Source organism: Cupressus sempervirens, chromosome 3 (genome assembly GCF_028749045.1).
Source record: "Cupressus sempervirens isolate cs-2001-9-10 chromosome 3, ASM2874904v1, whole genome shotgun sequence".
Taxonomy (NCBI): Eukaryota; Viridiplantae; Streptophyta; class Pinopsida; order Cupressales; family Cupressaceae; genus Cupressus; species Cupressus sempervirens.
This window is the reverse complement of record NC_143120.1, coordinates 834,139,463-834,155,935: the sequence shown is the minus strand read 5'-3', so window position 1 is coordinate 834,155,935 and position 16,473 is coordinate 834,139,463.

Sequence of the window (16,473 nt, the reverse complement as noted above, 5' to 3'; positions counted from 1 at the left end):
CCATCAAGTATCAATTTCCTTTTCCAAGGATGGATGATATTATGGACTGCTTGAGTGGAGCTCAGTACTTCACAAAGATAGATCTAAAGAGTGGTTATCACCAAATACGGATTCGAGAAGGAGATGAGTGGAAAATAGCCTTCAAGACCAAGGAGGGTCTTTATGAGTGGTTAGTCATGCCCTTTGGATTGACGAACACCCCAAGCACCTTCATGCGGCTCATGAATGAGGTACTTAAGAAGTTCTTGGGAAAAAATTTTATTGTTTATTTGGATTATATTTTAATTTTCAGCAAGATTTTGGAAGAACATTTACTACATATTCGTAGTGTCCTTGAAAGGCTAAGGGAAGAGAAACTATTAATTAATCTGAAGAAATGTATCTTTGCAAAAAGGGAGTTAGTCTATTTGGGGTTTGTTTTATCAACTGAAGGTCTCAAAATGGATCCAGAGAAGGTAAAAGCCATCTTGGAATGGCCTACTCCAAGGTCTGCTACTGAGGTAAGATCATTTCATGGTCTTGTTAGTTTTTACAGGAAGTTTATTAAGAATTTCAGTGGCATATGTGCACCCCTAACTGATACAATAAGAGGGGATAGAAAAGAGTTCAAATGGATTGCAGCAGCTACGAGAAGTTTTGAATTGCTGAAGAAGAAGGTAACAGAACAACCTATGTTGGCACTTCCAGATTTTAGAAAAGTGTTCCAGGTGGATTGTGATGCTAGTGGTAGCGCTATTGGGGTTGTATTAAGCCAATAAGGTAAGCCTATTGCATATTTTAGTGAAAAATTGAATGATGCAAAGAAGAAGTATTTTGTTTATGATCAAGAGTTCTATGCAATAGTTCAGGCCTTAAAGAAATGGAGGTATTATTTATTGCCAAAGGAATTTATTTTGTATACTGATCATCAGGCATTACTATACCTAAATAGCCAAGGTAAATTGAATCAGAGGTATATGAAGTGGGTAGAGTTCTTGTAGAGTTATACATTTGTGTTGAAGCATAGAAGTGGGAAATCTAACAGGGTTGCAGATGCACTAAGTAGGAGATAGTTGTTGCTTATAGTAATGCAGGTTGAAGTAGTTGGGTTTGATGAACTCAAGAATTTGTACCCCGAGGATCTTGATTTTGCTGAAACATGGAAAGCTTGTAAAGAACCTGTTGCTGTAGATAGAACCAAGTGGTTAGACTATTTGATTCAGGATGGTATGTTGTTCAAAGCTAGTCAATTGTGCATTCCAAGGAGTTCCATGAGGGAAAATCTAATTAAGGAGAAACACAGTGGAGGGATGGCAAGACATTTTGGTTGAGATAAGACCATTTCCATTCTTAGAGAACATTATTTTTGGCCTCAAATTTCATAGGATGTGAAGAAGTTTGTACAGAGTTGTCAGGTTTGCCAAGTTGCCAAGGGGTTTAGTCACAATACTGGCCTATATCAGCCATTGCCTATTCCATCAAGGCCATGGGAGGACATAAGTATGGATTTTGTTCTTGGATTGCCAAGGACACAAAGGGGTAATGACTCAATATTCGTGGCGGTTGATAGGTTCTCCAAAATGGCACATTTCATTCCATGCCACAAAACTCATGATGCTATCCATATTGCAGACTTGTTTTTCAAAGAGGTGGTAAGACTACATGGTCTTCCAAGGAGCATAGTTTCTGACAGAGATACTAAATTTGTGGGGTATTTCTGGAGGACATTGTGGAAAAAGTTGAGAATAGAATTAAAATTCAGTTCCACACATCACCCGCACACTGATGGCCAAATAAAAGTGGTAAACAGAAGTCTGGGCAATTTGCTAAGGTGTTTAGTTGGGGATAAGCCCAAGGGATGGGATTTGATTCTACCACAGGCAGAGTTTGCTTATAATAACTCTGTAAATAGGAGTACTGAAAAATCACCATTTCAAATTGTATATGGGAATAGCCCAAGGACTGCACCAGAATTGAGGAAGATAGAACAAGGGGAGAGGACAAGTGTTGAAGCTGAGGAATTTGCTGAACATATCAACAATCTACATGAGGAGGTTCAAGCACACATTACCAAGATGAATCAAGAGTATAAAGCTAGGGTTGATCAAAGGAGAAGACATAAGGAATTCCAAGTAGGGGATATAGTCATGGTGCACTTACGAAAATAAAGATTTCTAGCCGGTACTTACAACAAGCTAAAAATGAAGAAATTTGGCCCTTGCAAAATTTTGAAGAAACATGACTTAGGAAATGCATATGAAGTGGAGCTGCCAGACGGTATTCACATTTCTCCCATTTTCAACATTGTAAATTTAACAGAGTATCATGATGATGGTGCAGATGAGGTATTAGAGCCATGTCCAATTCCTGCTTCTAAGAAGGAGGAGATAGAAGACATTCTAGATCATCGTGTGGGTAGGAGTACCAAAAATAGGCAGTATGAAGAGTATTTGGTCAAATGAAAAGTGTAATCACCTAAAAATGGTCATCTAGACTATTAGCCCCCTTTTCAACATTTTGGCTAAATTAATTTAATCACTTACCTAAGCCAAATTGCTAATAATCAATTTATTTGATTATAACCTATAGTTTGACTATGCTATCTTAAGTTCATTATTTGATTAAAAGAACATGTCCCCTTTTAATTAAATAAAAGACCCCATTCTTCTAACCCACTTAAAGTGCACACATAAAGTCCTTTTTCTATTTTGCAATTAAAAGAAAAGGCTTTGTGACTTTTGTCTTATATGACAAGTCAACTTATATTCTATTGGTGGACTTATGTGTGCACATGGATCACTCCTCTTTTTGAATTCCACCGTTGATCATCCACCATCTTCATCTTGATCTCTACCGTCCATACATCTTTAAAAGGGAGAGAGTTTTCCCCCTCAAAGCATCCATCCTCATTTTGAATATTGTTATGCTGCAGGTTTTCTAACAGGTTTCTTTGGAGCTTTGTGGAGAACTTCTATTTCTTGTCTACATTCTCTCATACCATAGCATCTTAGCTTAGCTTTCATTTTTACATGTAGCTTAATCTCACATAGCTTAATAATGGTATTGTAACACTCTCATACATGTTTTAGCATAGCTTCATTTTGCATTATCATCCTAGTTTAATTTTCATTTGCATTTCATTCTTGAGGAACTCCTTGGGACATTTGCATTCTTGCATCTTGTCTTTGGAACCTCCCATTGCATGGTTTACTAGAAAGAAGAGTATCTCTAAGGCTCATCTGAGAGCCTTTTTATTCTTGAAATATACTCTCTTGCACTCTGTGGATAGGGAGCTCTAAGCCGGCATCCAAGCATTCCAAACTCATGGAATCGTTTGGATAGAAGGGTTTAGAGTGGGACACTTTTCGAGTGTACATTTTTGGCGCCCACCGTGGGGCTTGAATCAAGTTTCTAGCTCCATTTGCTTTTATTTTTCATTTTTATTTTTTTACAGCAGTATATTGGATCTAATCAAATGCTTTTGTAGAATTATCACTTTGATTTTAAGGACAACCCATAAATAAATTGGTTTGAAGGTCAAAAACTTAGTTGGTTTAAAGATTTGATCATATCTTTTAAACCGCTTGGATTTTGATTCTGAAATTTTTTTTGCAAGTTGGATATATGCTCAAAATGTCTCAGTCCGATTTTCAGAGCATTTTGACATAATTTTCGGGAGTTATGAGTTTTTCTTAGTATTTCATAAAAAGCCGTTTTTGATCGCAAATCAGTGAATATTTTTAAAAAACTTACATTTTCAGAAATCTTTTTCAATTCTAATGAGGGTTCTTTTTTTGTGTTTTGAATTTTGAAGTTGTATTAAAGATTAAAAACTCGATTTGATAAATTTGGTCGTTCTCTAGAGCGCAAATGAAGAGATTTTTAAAAAAAATTTGCATTTTTGGAAAGCTCTCTGATTTTTAATAGGGGTCTCTTCTTTTTATTTTCATTTTTGGATACAAAATCATAGTAAACAAGTCCAATCTTGTTGACTAGGTCAAAATCAAAGAGTAAAAATGAGAGCATTTGTGATTAACTTGCACTTTCTTTGCATGCACTTGGTTGGAAGATAAATTGGATTTTTGAGGAAAATCACCACTTTTTATTGCAAATTTTTATGTTATTTCATACTAACTTTTGGTGCTAACAATTTGTGATTACAGGTTGCCATCTTTATGAAAAAAAAATTGAAACATTGCATAAAAAGAATGCATGTCAAAGCTTCAAATGCGCAAGGGCTACTAACATTGTTTGCAAGGCTGCCCAAAGCATAAAAACTCAAAATTTCTTACTTTTTTGTTTTCATGTGTGGCATTGACTAATTGTTCATTTTTCATAGGCACATAAAACTTGTGATTGGAGTCTTTTGGTAATAGGAGAGTATGCTCTTCACCCTTGTGGTGAATCAAAAATCTTGACTTGTCATTTGGTTTCAAAAGCAAGGGGTAACTGAATCTTCTTGGCGTGTTTGGGAGAAAATTATTGGAATAGGAGAGTATGCTCTTCACCCTTGTGGTGAATCAGAAATCTTGACTTCCAAAAGTTGATCCACTCTTTGTGTAGTTTAGAATCCTTTAGAGGGCCTGCTCTCGGACAACCTGAGAGGAACGACCCAAGTGGAGACAAGTAGATTACCCATCTCTTCCAACCCACTATAAACTCAAGGCTATCAAGGACACAAAACCTTGGTAGACATAGTGATTGTCTTTGCCTAGTGTGATCGCTTATGGGATTTCAACCATAGGGAGATCATTAGGCAAGAATGCTTAAGGTACTCTTGTGGTCGTGAGATCGGTTACTCATCGCAAGGTGAGGTGTCTCGTAATTGGGAGCAAGAGGAACACTATGAACGGAAGCCCTATCTAAACATCCTAAGTTAGTAACTACCTTTTTAGCCGCTCAACTTCTTGGTGCAAGGATTGATCCTAGTGGACTACCCGGATCACCCCAAGATTTACACTCACCATATGTGTTCCCTTAGTTATGCTTATGGCATTTCCATGACAAAGCCAATATCTCTTGTGGGAAACCACTTGGTGTGAGGTGAAGGAGCATCAAGCGTGGGCCAAGTTGTTGAGTAATGAACCATGACTTCTAGGTAGATATTGCTTGATGTGTTCTCGAATGTGGTATACTTGTGAAAATATTTTGAAAATACACATGATGATAATTCTAGGGAATTCTTTTGAGATGTCACATATGCTTGTATCATGCAAGGTTTCTTTGTCCCTTGCTTGATTGTTTGAAGAATACTCCATGTGTCACTATCTTGCTTGGAAAGAAATTGTTTTTGAACATCAAACTTGCTATGCTATCAACTATTGTCAAACTTTGTCAACCAAGTCTTAACATTTTTGTTTTGTTGCTTGCTAAGGGGAGTCTCATCATTTGACTTTTATTTGCTATGTCTCTAGTTTTTGAACATGCTTAAAGTGGCTCTTTGGTCTTAGCGCTCTTGGTCTTTCTATCTTCATGGTCTATGTCCACTTGCTAGTTATCTTTTTGCTGAAATGGTTGCCTTGATTTCTTGACTACACTCTTGGGTTGGAGAGTTGTTCACTTGTCACCCTGCTTGCTCTATCTATTTGGCTATTTTGGCATCTTGCTTAGCTATTGACTTGAGTCATTCATGTCGTAAATTTCTTGGACATATTGTTTGACAAGTCACTTTAATCTCTCTCTAATATCTTGGCAAGTGAACACTCTACCTCCTATAGTTTCAACATCAAGTTATCTTCTAGACTATTTTATGCTTGGCTTTGCGTCTAAAACTATGGGATCTAAACCTTATGCTACCAAAATTCAACCAAATCTAGATGATCATGATATCCTCCATGTCACTAAAGAGTTTCAAGATCTATATGCACAATACAAAGAACTAGAAGAGACAAATGATCTTTCTTACCTTCATCTCTCTAAGCGCATGATAGAAATGAAGTCTAAACTTGAGAAAAGGTTGGAGGAGAAGATTGCATCATTACATGAATCTTCCTTAAGGTCTTTACATGCATGTGAGTCACCTTCTTTGAGGTCATCCTCTTCTTCTAGGTCTACATGCTCTACTTCAAGACATCAAATGTCTTCTTCTTCTAGATCTAAAGACCTTTGTAGAGAACAAGCACTTGAGCCTATGCCAAAATTTCATGATGGACCTATCTTTGACCAAGATAATGATGAAGACATGAATGCATTGTATTCACTTGAGAAACAACAAGAAGATCCTAGACATACTTCTAATAGAACTTTTGCTCCCTTGGAAGATTCTTATGATGACACTTTGCAAAAACTTCTTGGCAATAAGATCATCATGTTACCTAAGTCTAGCTCATATGGAAACCCATTCTTGGATATCTATTGTTATTATCATCAACATAATGAGCATAGTACTTCGGATTGCATTGAGCTAAAACATAAAATCCAAGATCTTATTGATAATGGAATTATTGATACCTCTAGTGACTCATGTGCTGAGGATACTTCTCTTGAGCAAGATTACGTTGATGAACCTATGTCTAGTAGTGGCTCCATTACATCTTCCACTTCTTCCAACACTCATGCATCTCCCAACACTTCAAAGCTTTCCAACATGCCTCCATCAAATAAAGAACCTAATGCTTTCCACATTGACTATGTGTATCCTCAAGGGCTACCTCTAAAAGAAACTCAAACTAACCTTCACTTGGCTGCAAACCTTTTCCATGCTACTAATCCTAAACATCCTCAACCTTCATGCACTACTATACCTAATCCAAGCACTACTCTATTCACTCTTCATTCTCCCTTGTCCTTAGAAGTGGCTCTATGTCAAGAGGACTCTCAAAACGAAAAAGCTATAAATGTCAAGAAAGATCAAGATCAAGCACCCTTTCATCTCTTTCAAGATTTTTCCCCTCCATATCCTATAACTTGTCCACCTCCTAAGTATGATGAAGATACCACTTCCATTATCTCCCTTGAGCTTACTGAAAATTATGAGAAAAGTTCTCTTCATATGCTATCCAAAGCTACTTGTCAAGATCAAAGTGTCCCCTCATGTTCTACTTCTCCATATCCACTTCAAAATTGTGCTCAAGCTTCAAGTGCTACTATTAAAAATGTTGTTCCTATCAAAGGTAATCATGAGTCTATTGATGGCTTTGACCATGTTGCTCATTCTAAAGATGTTGATATCCCTTCCCACTATCCCTTTGCATCTTCTAAATCTATCCTTGGTCCTTATCCATCTAAGCTAAAGCATTCAAACCTTCCATCCATATTGGGGCCTTATGTTCTTCCATCTCCTACATTCATCCCTAGCTCATTCCCTAGCTCTCCAATAATACCTCAAGATCAACAAAGACACTCATCCTTGATGACTTTTCACCCATCTATACATCTAAACCAGTCATATCAGCCATATTCATCCACAAATCCCAAGTCCTTTGGAAGTGAGAATAAACATAAGAATCCATTGAAAAAGAAAGATCACTATGTCCCATCTAATCGACATGTGAATGCTAAGAAGGAGAATGCACAAAAAAGACCGCAAAGGTCCACTACTCAAAGAGCTAAACCAAAAAAAATATGGGTTCCTAAATCCATCATTATACAAAGGCACTCTCAAGCACCCAAAGAACAAGGAAAATCTAAAGCTATTTGGATTCCCAAGTCTCTTTTAAAAGACTTGAATATTGAAAATACTTCAAAGTTGACATTCAAGCTTCCAAAGGCTTCCATTCCATCTTCTTCCAAAAATCTTCCTAAAAATATTCCAAAGCCTTCCACTCCACTTTTTTCCAAATATCTTCTACCACCTCATGCATCTAAAACTCAAGCTACTTCATCCATGATTTCTCCATTGTTCCAATACCCTTCAAGGTGTGTGTCAATGTTGATCTTGTCTAATATTTCAGCTACTCTCATGAAATCCTCTAAAGCTTACACTTACTTTCTATGCATTAACTCTTATCCTCCATATATTCTTCCTACTACCATTTCCCTTTCATCACCCTATCAACATCTTTGAGCATACAAGTCTATGGTCTTAGCTTATCATGACTTATCTTTTCTATAGGAGCACTATCTACAAATAGCTTGAGCTCTTTCTAAAAATCCAAAAAAAAAAAAAAAAAAAAAGAAGAAGAAGAAGAAAAGAAAAAAAGAAAAAAATGAAAATGTGCCTTGGTGAAAACCACTTCTTGTGGCACCTTGGTAGCAAAAGTAAAAAGAAATAAATTTATCCTATGGTGAAAACTACTTCTTGTGGCACCTTGGATAAGTACCATGATGAAAACCTGGTAAACAGGCATCATGCGTAATTCTTCCATCATCCATCTATCCCCTCTTCTCTCTTTGATCTTGACAATGTTGAGCTATCTTTGCATATTGGCTATCTTATCCACCAGATTTTCTATTGTGCTCTCCCATTCACTCATAGCCTCTATCTTGAGCTTTATTCTTATTGCTCTATCCCATTGCTATACTATCTAGTTGACCCCTTGGTCTTGATCATAATAAATGAAACATGGTTCTCATAGGTCTCTTGACATGGCTACTCTTTTGGACTACATGCTTCATGCTATCTCACTTGTTGGCTTCATTGCTTATCCTACATGCTATCTTTCTCATCACTTCCATTGCTTATCCAAAACATGCTTCATATGACTCTTTCACCTCTTTCCCTAGCTTGGGTACTCTTGAGGAGTCAGTCCTTGAGGATCACTTTCACTTGCTTCACATTCCTTTCTTATGCATCTTTGCTTATCTATCAGCTTGTTTCTCCATCGTGTCCTATACCTTGCTAGACATTGGAAGAAAATGATGTGATCTTGCTTGAGAACTAGTGATCTCTAAATTATTCTAAAAAATCCAAAAAATCATATATGAGCTTGAAAAAAATTCTAAAAAATCAAAAAATGTCCTGAAAAAATGATCATCTTAGTGAAAACCTCACTTTGATGTATCACCAAAAAAAAAAAAAAAAAAAAAAATCTGTCAAAGTGGTGAAAAAATGGAAACAGGTGCTACTTGAGACCCTTGCACCTCTGTCTATCAATCTCAAACATCCGCTTCGCTACACATTTCCTAGCTTGGAATTGTTTCTTGTCCTCATCTTGGGGGCATAGCTACTTAGCCTATTGAGGTATTCTTGTGGATTAGGGTTTCTTTGACAACTCACAAAATAGTGTTTCTCAACACTTCCCCCACTTTGACATCAAGTGTTTTTTAACACTTTACAGATAGTTTACCTACGGTCTTCGATGTCGCGATATCTCACTATCAGAATCAAGTCTGGAAGAAATGGCCAAGTGACTTACACACACGCACTTTAACACTTAAACGACTGAGCTATGCTGACATTTATCTACTTTGTGTGTTGTCTATGATGATTTCTTTGCCATGTATTCCCTCCCTAATAGTCTTTCAAGGATGTCATTGACTAGAAGACTGGGGGCATGGGACATATTTTCTTGATTTCTGCTTGTGGGTATACTTTTGTTTGTCTATAGTGTTGTAAGCATTCATGCTTGTCCTATTCAACACTTTGACTTATAAATGTATCATCCTTGATTGTTTCGCAAGACTACACTTGGGGTTTATCCTAGCGCTTATGCCTTGATACAGGTGTAATCTTGCTAAATTAAACTTAAGGAATCTAATCGTGTAGTTATCTTGACTTACATGTCTCTAATGCTTAGATTATATTTCCACATACCTATCTGATATCGATCATATTCATATCCTCATAGTTATACGAGTGATGGTTGTATGATCTCATGATGTCCCTAATAAATGCTCAATGATGAAATTAAGAGTCTAAATGTTATGCGCTTCTTGCTGGTAAACCACTTTGCATAATAGCTTGCATTTTAGGTTCATTTTCTAGATTAGTCTTGCATTCTTGCATATGGGGAGAGCTCTCTCTTCATCTTTTTTGTGGACATATCAGCTAACTCCTTTCATATATTTCTTTACTTTCTTCTTGTTCATGTCTTTTCATCTTCTTAATCTTTCGCTTCATCTCTTTTCTATCTTATCATCTCATTATATAAAGTTTTGACCTCTTAAATAATTTTGACATCCTAGATTCATTTTCGGGATCGAAATCCAAATTTGAGTTCATCTTGATGGTCAAAATTGTCTTTTAAAATTCTACTTTCTTCTGAGCAGTTAGCTGACCTTTTAAGGTCTAATCTTTGAATCATCATTGGGGCATCTTCATTTCTTCATGTCTTCATCATTTCCATACTTCATATCTACTTAAATTCACTATTTCATGTCTAAAATCACCTTTCTACTCATTTCGACCTTATTTTTATGCTATATCCTTCAAGGTCAACTCTAGTCAAACTGGGGCATTTTATCAATTTTTTTATATAGTCATTCTTGGTTTCTAATCATCTATCTGTCATCTTGGACATTGCTATATTCTAATTTTCTCATTTCTATCCAGTTTTTGCATCCCCTTACCTCATTTCAATTTCGATCCCGAGGGGGCAGAAATACTCTATCACTGCTTAGGAGCATTTGTTTGATCTTCTCACTTGCTCTCACTCTATCCACTTTTCTAAGTGTTAGTATTCTTCTTGAATTCTGACATCATCTCTTCCTAGTGTTCAGTACTACTGCTATCAGGCTGTGCATTCAGGACTTGCTATCTATTTCTGCATTTCATTTTTTGAAATCAAATATCTATATCTATCACTGCCTACTTGGCTTTCTATTTTCTTTGACTTAATGTGTTCCCAAATCGATCACACATTAGTCAAAGAGGGGCAAATGTAATCACCCAAAAATGGTCATCTAGACTATTAGCCCCCTTTTCAACATTTTGGCTAAATTAATTTAATCACTTACCTAAGCCAAATTGCTAATAATCAATTTATTTGATTATAACCTATAGTTTGACTATGCTATCCTAAGTTCATTATTTGATTAAAAGAACATGTCCCCTTTTAATTAAATAAAAGACCCCATTCTTCTAACCCACTTAAAGTGCACACATAAAGTCCTTTTTCTATTTTGCAATTAAAAGAAAAGGCTTTGTGACTTTTGTCTTATATGACAAGTCAACTTATATTCTATTGGTGGACTTATGTGTGCACATGGATCACTCCTCTTTTTGAATTCCACCGTTGATCATCCACCATCTTCATCTTGATCTCTACCGTCCATACATCTTTAAAAGGGAGAGAGCTTTCCCCCTCAAAGAATCCATCCTCATTTTGAATATTGTTATGCTATAGGTTTTCTAACAGGTTTCTTTGGAGCTTTGTGGAGAACTTCTATTTCTTGTCTACATTCTCTCATACCATAGCATCTTAGCTTAGCTTTTATTTTTACATGTAGCTTAATCTCACATAGCTTAATAATGGTATTGTAACACTCTCATACATGTTTTAGCATAGCTGCATTTTGCATTATCATCCTAGTTTAATTTTCATTTGCATTGCATTCTTGAGGAACTCCTTGGGACATTTGCATTCTTGCATCTTGTCTTTGGAACCTCCCATTGCATGATTTACTAGCAAGAAGAGTATCTCTAAGGCTCATCTGAGAGCCTTTTTATTCTTGAAATATACTCTCTTGCACTCTGTGGATAGGGAGCTCTAAGCCGGCATCCAAGCGTTCCAAACTCATGGAATCGTTTGGATAGAAGGGTTTAGAGTGGGACACTTTTCGAGTGTACAGAAAGGACAACCAATCGAGGACTCAACTTGGATTTCAGCAGCTGAGGTTTCCCGTTTGGGATTTCCTCTACCATTCATAAAGTGACAGGGTCATTTTTCAATCTACCCTGGGTGTTTGATGCAGGAGCATCCAGAGGTATAAGGGCAATCCTGTGTCACCCAAAAAAAATATAATTAGACTTAGTTGCTGTTTCATGTATTTTCATTTTTGGATACCCATTTGGGTCAAATAAAGGTTCCAACTCTCATAGTTCCACTATCAGTGTGTTTGAAAATCCCAAAAAAATAGGAGCATGCAATTTGGCCATTATTTTGGTGACCTAGAAGGTGTGAATTGGCTAGATGAATGTAATTGTGATTTAGAGCATTCCAAAAAAAGAATCAGGTCAAAAGGCCCCACGGTTTGAAAGTTATTGCAGTTTTCCATTTTTTGGAGACCTCCTAAGAATGCTTCAAAGTCAAGTTAGGGGCATTAAATGACCTCAAAAAGGGCCAAAAAATGGAGGATGAGCAAAGCTGGTCCATAGGGCTATAGAGTGCTTCGAGATCTTTCCAAAAATGTAAACAGTTCATCAATCAATGCTACGGTTCAAAAGTTATGCCTCCCAAAAGTTCAGTTACCGTTTCTGGATTCTTCTAGATTTGCACCAACTTCTAATGCAGCTTTTGGAACCTTCTATTTGGTCGGTGGATGCCTACTAGCACTTTCTAGAATGTACTCCTAGTCCTTAACCCTCCGGGGTCTATTTAAGGAGATTTCTGGCATTGTAAAAGTCAGTTCAGAGTGGAGTTTGAGAGGAGGTACTGAAAGGAGAAATTATCTCCAAATTTATGCTATTGTAAACCCTTAGGGCATGTTTTGAAGTTTATTTTCTCTGTACTGTTTGTACTAGGTTATTTTCTCAGTTAATATAGTCTTCCCCTTTCTGTTGTGTCTTTTATGTTCTTGGGTTGTGTCCCCATCACAAGTACCTTAGTCATAAATATCAAAAGAAAAAGAAAAAGAAGTGTTTAGATGGTGAAAACCACTTTGTGGTAGTGTTTGAACCAAAAAATAGTAAAAATAAAGACATATCCAAAGGTGAAAACTTCCTTGAGGCACCTAAGAATGAGGTACTTGATAGTTTACCAAGTTACTTTTAGGATTGATCATCAGTGCTTATTGAAGCTATGCAGCCAATCAATTTAGGAGTAGAAGAGTCTCCTAAGATAATAGATGTTGCACAATCTCTTTCAACTACAAAAAAGCAATAATTTACATAATTCTTCAAGTAAAAGAAAACTAACTTTTCATGGACCTATGCTGATATGCCAGGCTTAGATATAGAGCTTATTATGCATCACCTCTCTATAGCTCTAGGTGTCAAACTAGTAAAACAAAAGCTAAGGAAGATGCATCCTCATGTAGCACTCTTGGTTAAAGTTGAGCTAGAAAAGTTGTTAAGTGCTAAATTTATCTAAGCTACTAATTATGCAAAGTGGGTCTCAAATATTGTGACAATAATAAACATGATAAGTCCATTTGAATTTGAATTGACTTTAGAGATCTTAACAAAGCTTGCCCAAAGGATGATTTTCCACTACCAAACTTTGACATGATAGTGAACATAACTGTGGGTTATGAGATATATTCATTGATGGATGGATTCTTCGACTATAATCAAATAAAAATAGCTCCTGAAGATCAAGAGAAAACTACTTTACATGTGCATGGGGGATATTTTGTTGGAATGTTATGCCTTTTGGGCTCAAAAATGCTGGTGCTACTTATCAAAGAGTTGTGACTACTATCTTCCATGACATGATGCATAAGAACAAGGAAGATTATGTTGATGATACTTTAGCTAAATCTAAACAAAGAGATACTCACTTAGTTGACCTAAGTCTTATATTAGATCATATGGAAATATTTCAGCTAAGGTGAATCCAAAGAAATGTGCATTTGGAGTCACTTTAGGAAAATTGCTAGGTTATATCATCTCAGCCAAAGGAATAGAAGTTGATCTAGAAAAGGTGCAAGCCATTATAGAAATGTCTTCTCCTAGGAATATCTATCAATTAAGGAGTTTACAAGGTTTAATTCAATCCATTAGGAGGTTTATCTCCCAACTTGCTGATAAGGCACAACTTTCAACAAAAATTTGCATAAAAGTGCTAAAAGTGTTTGGGATGAAGAATGTGACAAGAATTTTCTACAAATCAAAGAATATTTAGCCAAACCACCCATTTTGATGCCTCCAATTCTAGGTAAACCTTTGATACTCTACAGTTTAGCTACAGAAAATTCCTTAGGAGCATTGCTAGCCCAATAGGATGAAAATGGAAAAGAACAGGCTATCTATTACATCAGTTGCACCTTGGTATCCTATGAGCTTAACTACACGAATATTGAAAAGGCTTGTCTAGCAGTAGTGTTTTCTTCTCAAAAACTCAAACAATATATGCTTGCTCATACCACACAGTTGGTTGCTAAGATAGATTCTTTGAAATATCTTTTGAATAAGGATGCTCTTATAGGAAGACTAGCTAAATGGATGATGACTTTAACTAAATTTGACATCCAATATGTTGAAAGAAGGGCCATTAAAGGACAAGCTATTGCTAACCAACTAGCTGAATTTCCTCTTGAAGACAATATTCCCATGCAAATTGAATTTCCTGATGCATCCATCATATATATCATAGATAGGACATGGAAAAAATTTTTGGATGGCTCTTATACACAAAATGGAGTTGGAGTTGGTACACTATTCATTACACCACATGGTTATACTATCCCTAAGTCTTATAAGTTGTTGTTTCCTTGCACAAACAATGTGTCTGAATATGAAGCTCTAATCAATAGGATGAAGCTAGCTCTTGAATGGAGAATTACAAAATTTCATATCTATGGAGACTCTCAATTTGTCATTAATCAAGTTAACAAGGATTATTGAACCAAGGATGACAAGTTGGTTCCTTAAAAGAAAATTATTGATTCTCTAAGGAATTATTTCACATTTGTTACTTTTCAACAAATTCCTAGATTAAAGAATAAGGCTACAGATGCTATGGCAACCTTGGCATCTATTATACACACACAAGATCATGAATCTCACTTTGAGTTTCTGGTGGAAGAACTCTAATACCCTGCTTGTGATTCCCCTGACAATCATGTAATTTGTACTATGATTGGTCATGACTCCCCTCACTATTCCACTATTTTCTCCTACTTGCATGATCAAATTATTCCTGTAAACTTTACACACAACCAAAAATGCCAACTTATCTACAGTGCATCCCATTATACCCTCGTCTCTGGTGAATTCTATAGGAAAGGTTTTGATGGTACACTTCTTAGGTGTTTAGAGATAAATGAGTCTAAAAATACCTTAGCTGAAGTTCATGAGGGCATTTGCGGGTCTCATTCCAATGGTCTAAACTTGCTAGAAAACTACTTAGGATAAGATATTACTAGTCAACAATGTAATTAGATGTTGTTCATTATGTTAAAACATGCAACAAACATCAATTGCATGGTAATTTGACTCATACTACTGGTCGTGAGTTGATTCCTTCAATCACCTATTGGCCATTTCAACAATGGGCATTTGACTTAGTTGGCAAAATTCACTCAAGTTCTTCAAGTGGGCACAAGTTTATTATCACTACTACAAAATATTTTACCAAATGGGTTAAAGCTATGCCTCTTTCTACTACTACAAAAAAACATGTTGCTTTTTTTATCTTGGATCATATTATATGTCGCTATGGTATTCCTTCCTCCATAATTATTGACAATGGAGGTTAGTTTAAAAATAAGGACCTTAAACAACTGTGCACAAGGTTTGAAATTAAGCGACATTGGTCCTCTATTTACTATCCTCAAGGAAATGGACAAGTTGAAGCTTCAAACATAACATTGCTCAAAATTTTGCATAGAATAGTTCATAAGTTAGGAAGAAATTGGCACTTGCAGATTAATCCAGCATTATGGGCTTATAGGACCATTATTCACACACCTACTAAAGCTACACCATTCTCTCTAGTTTATGGATCTGAGGTTGTTTTACCCTTAGAAGTAGAAATACCATCTTTGAGGGTTTCTTTACATGGTTTGATTTCTAATGAAGACCATAGAGTTATGAGAATACATGAGTTAGAATCTCTAGATGAATATTGAAAGGTCACTTTTGATCACATGAGGGCTTATCAAAAGAGGATGTCTACTACTTATGTGAAGAACCTCCTTATAGCAATATCGTGAGAATGCTCGAGATAACAGAATACAAAGTGATAGCAGAACTCAGAATGAATCTACTGATCGCAGGCCACTGTGAAGAACCTCCTTATAGCAATATCGTGAGAATGCTCGAAATAACAGAATACAAAGTGATAGCAGAACTCAGAATGAATCTACTGATCGCAGGCCACTTCGAGGGGGTAACCTCCTTTGAGCAAGCTCAATACAATAAATTCGTCTGTGCCCATCAAGGGCCTCAACCTATTCTTATATACTGAGTACGATCTAGAAAAGTAATACTACCTATGCATGTGGGATAATAAAATATACTCACGGGACGACTTACAAAGCATATGCGTCCAACAACACTACTCTAACAAAATAAACAGAAGGAACACACAGGTTCCTAACATCCCCTCTCCCTTAGAAAAAAGCTTTGTCCTCAAAGCTTAAGGTGTGGAAATTGTTGTTGAATCTGAAGAAGGGGTTCCCAGGTAGCATCCTCTGGTTGCATGCCATGCCATTGAATCAAGACCTCAGAGATGGAGCGAGAGAGAAGCTGGCGAGTGCGCTGGTCAATGATTGCCACTGGCTCCAGGATAA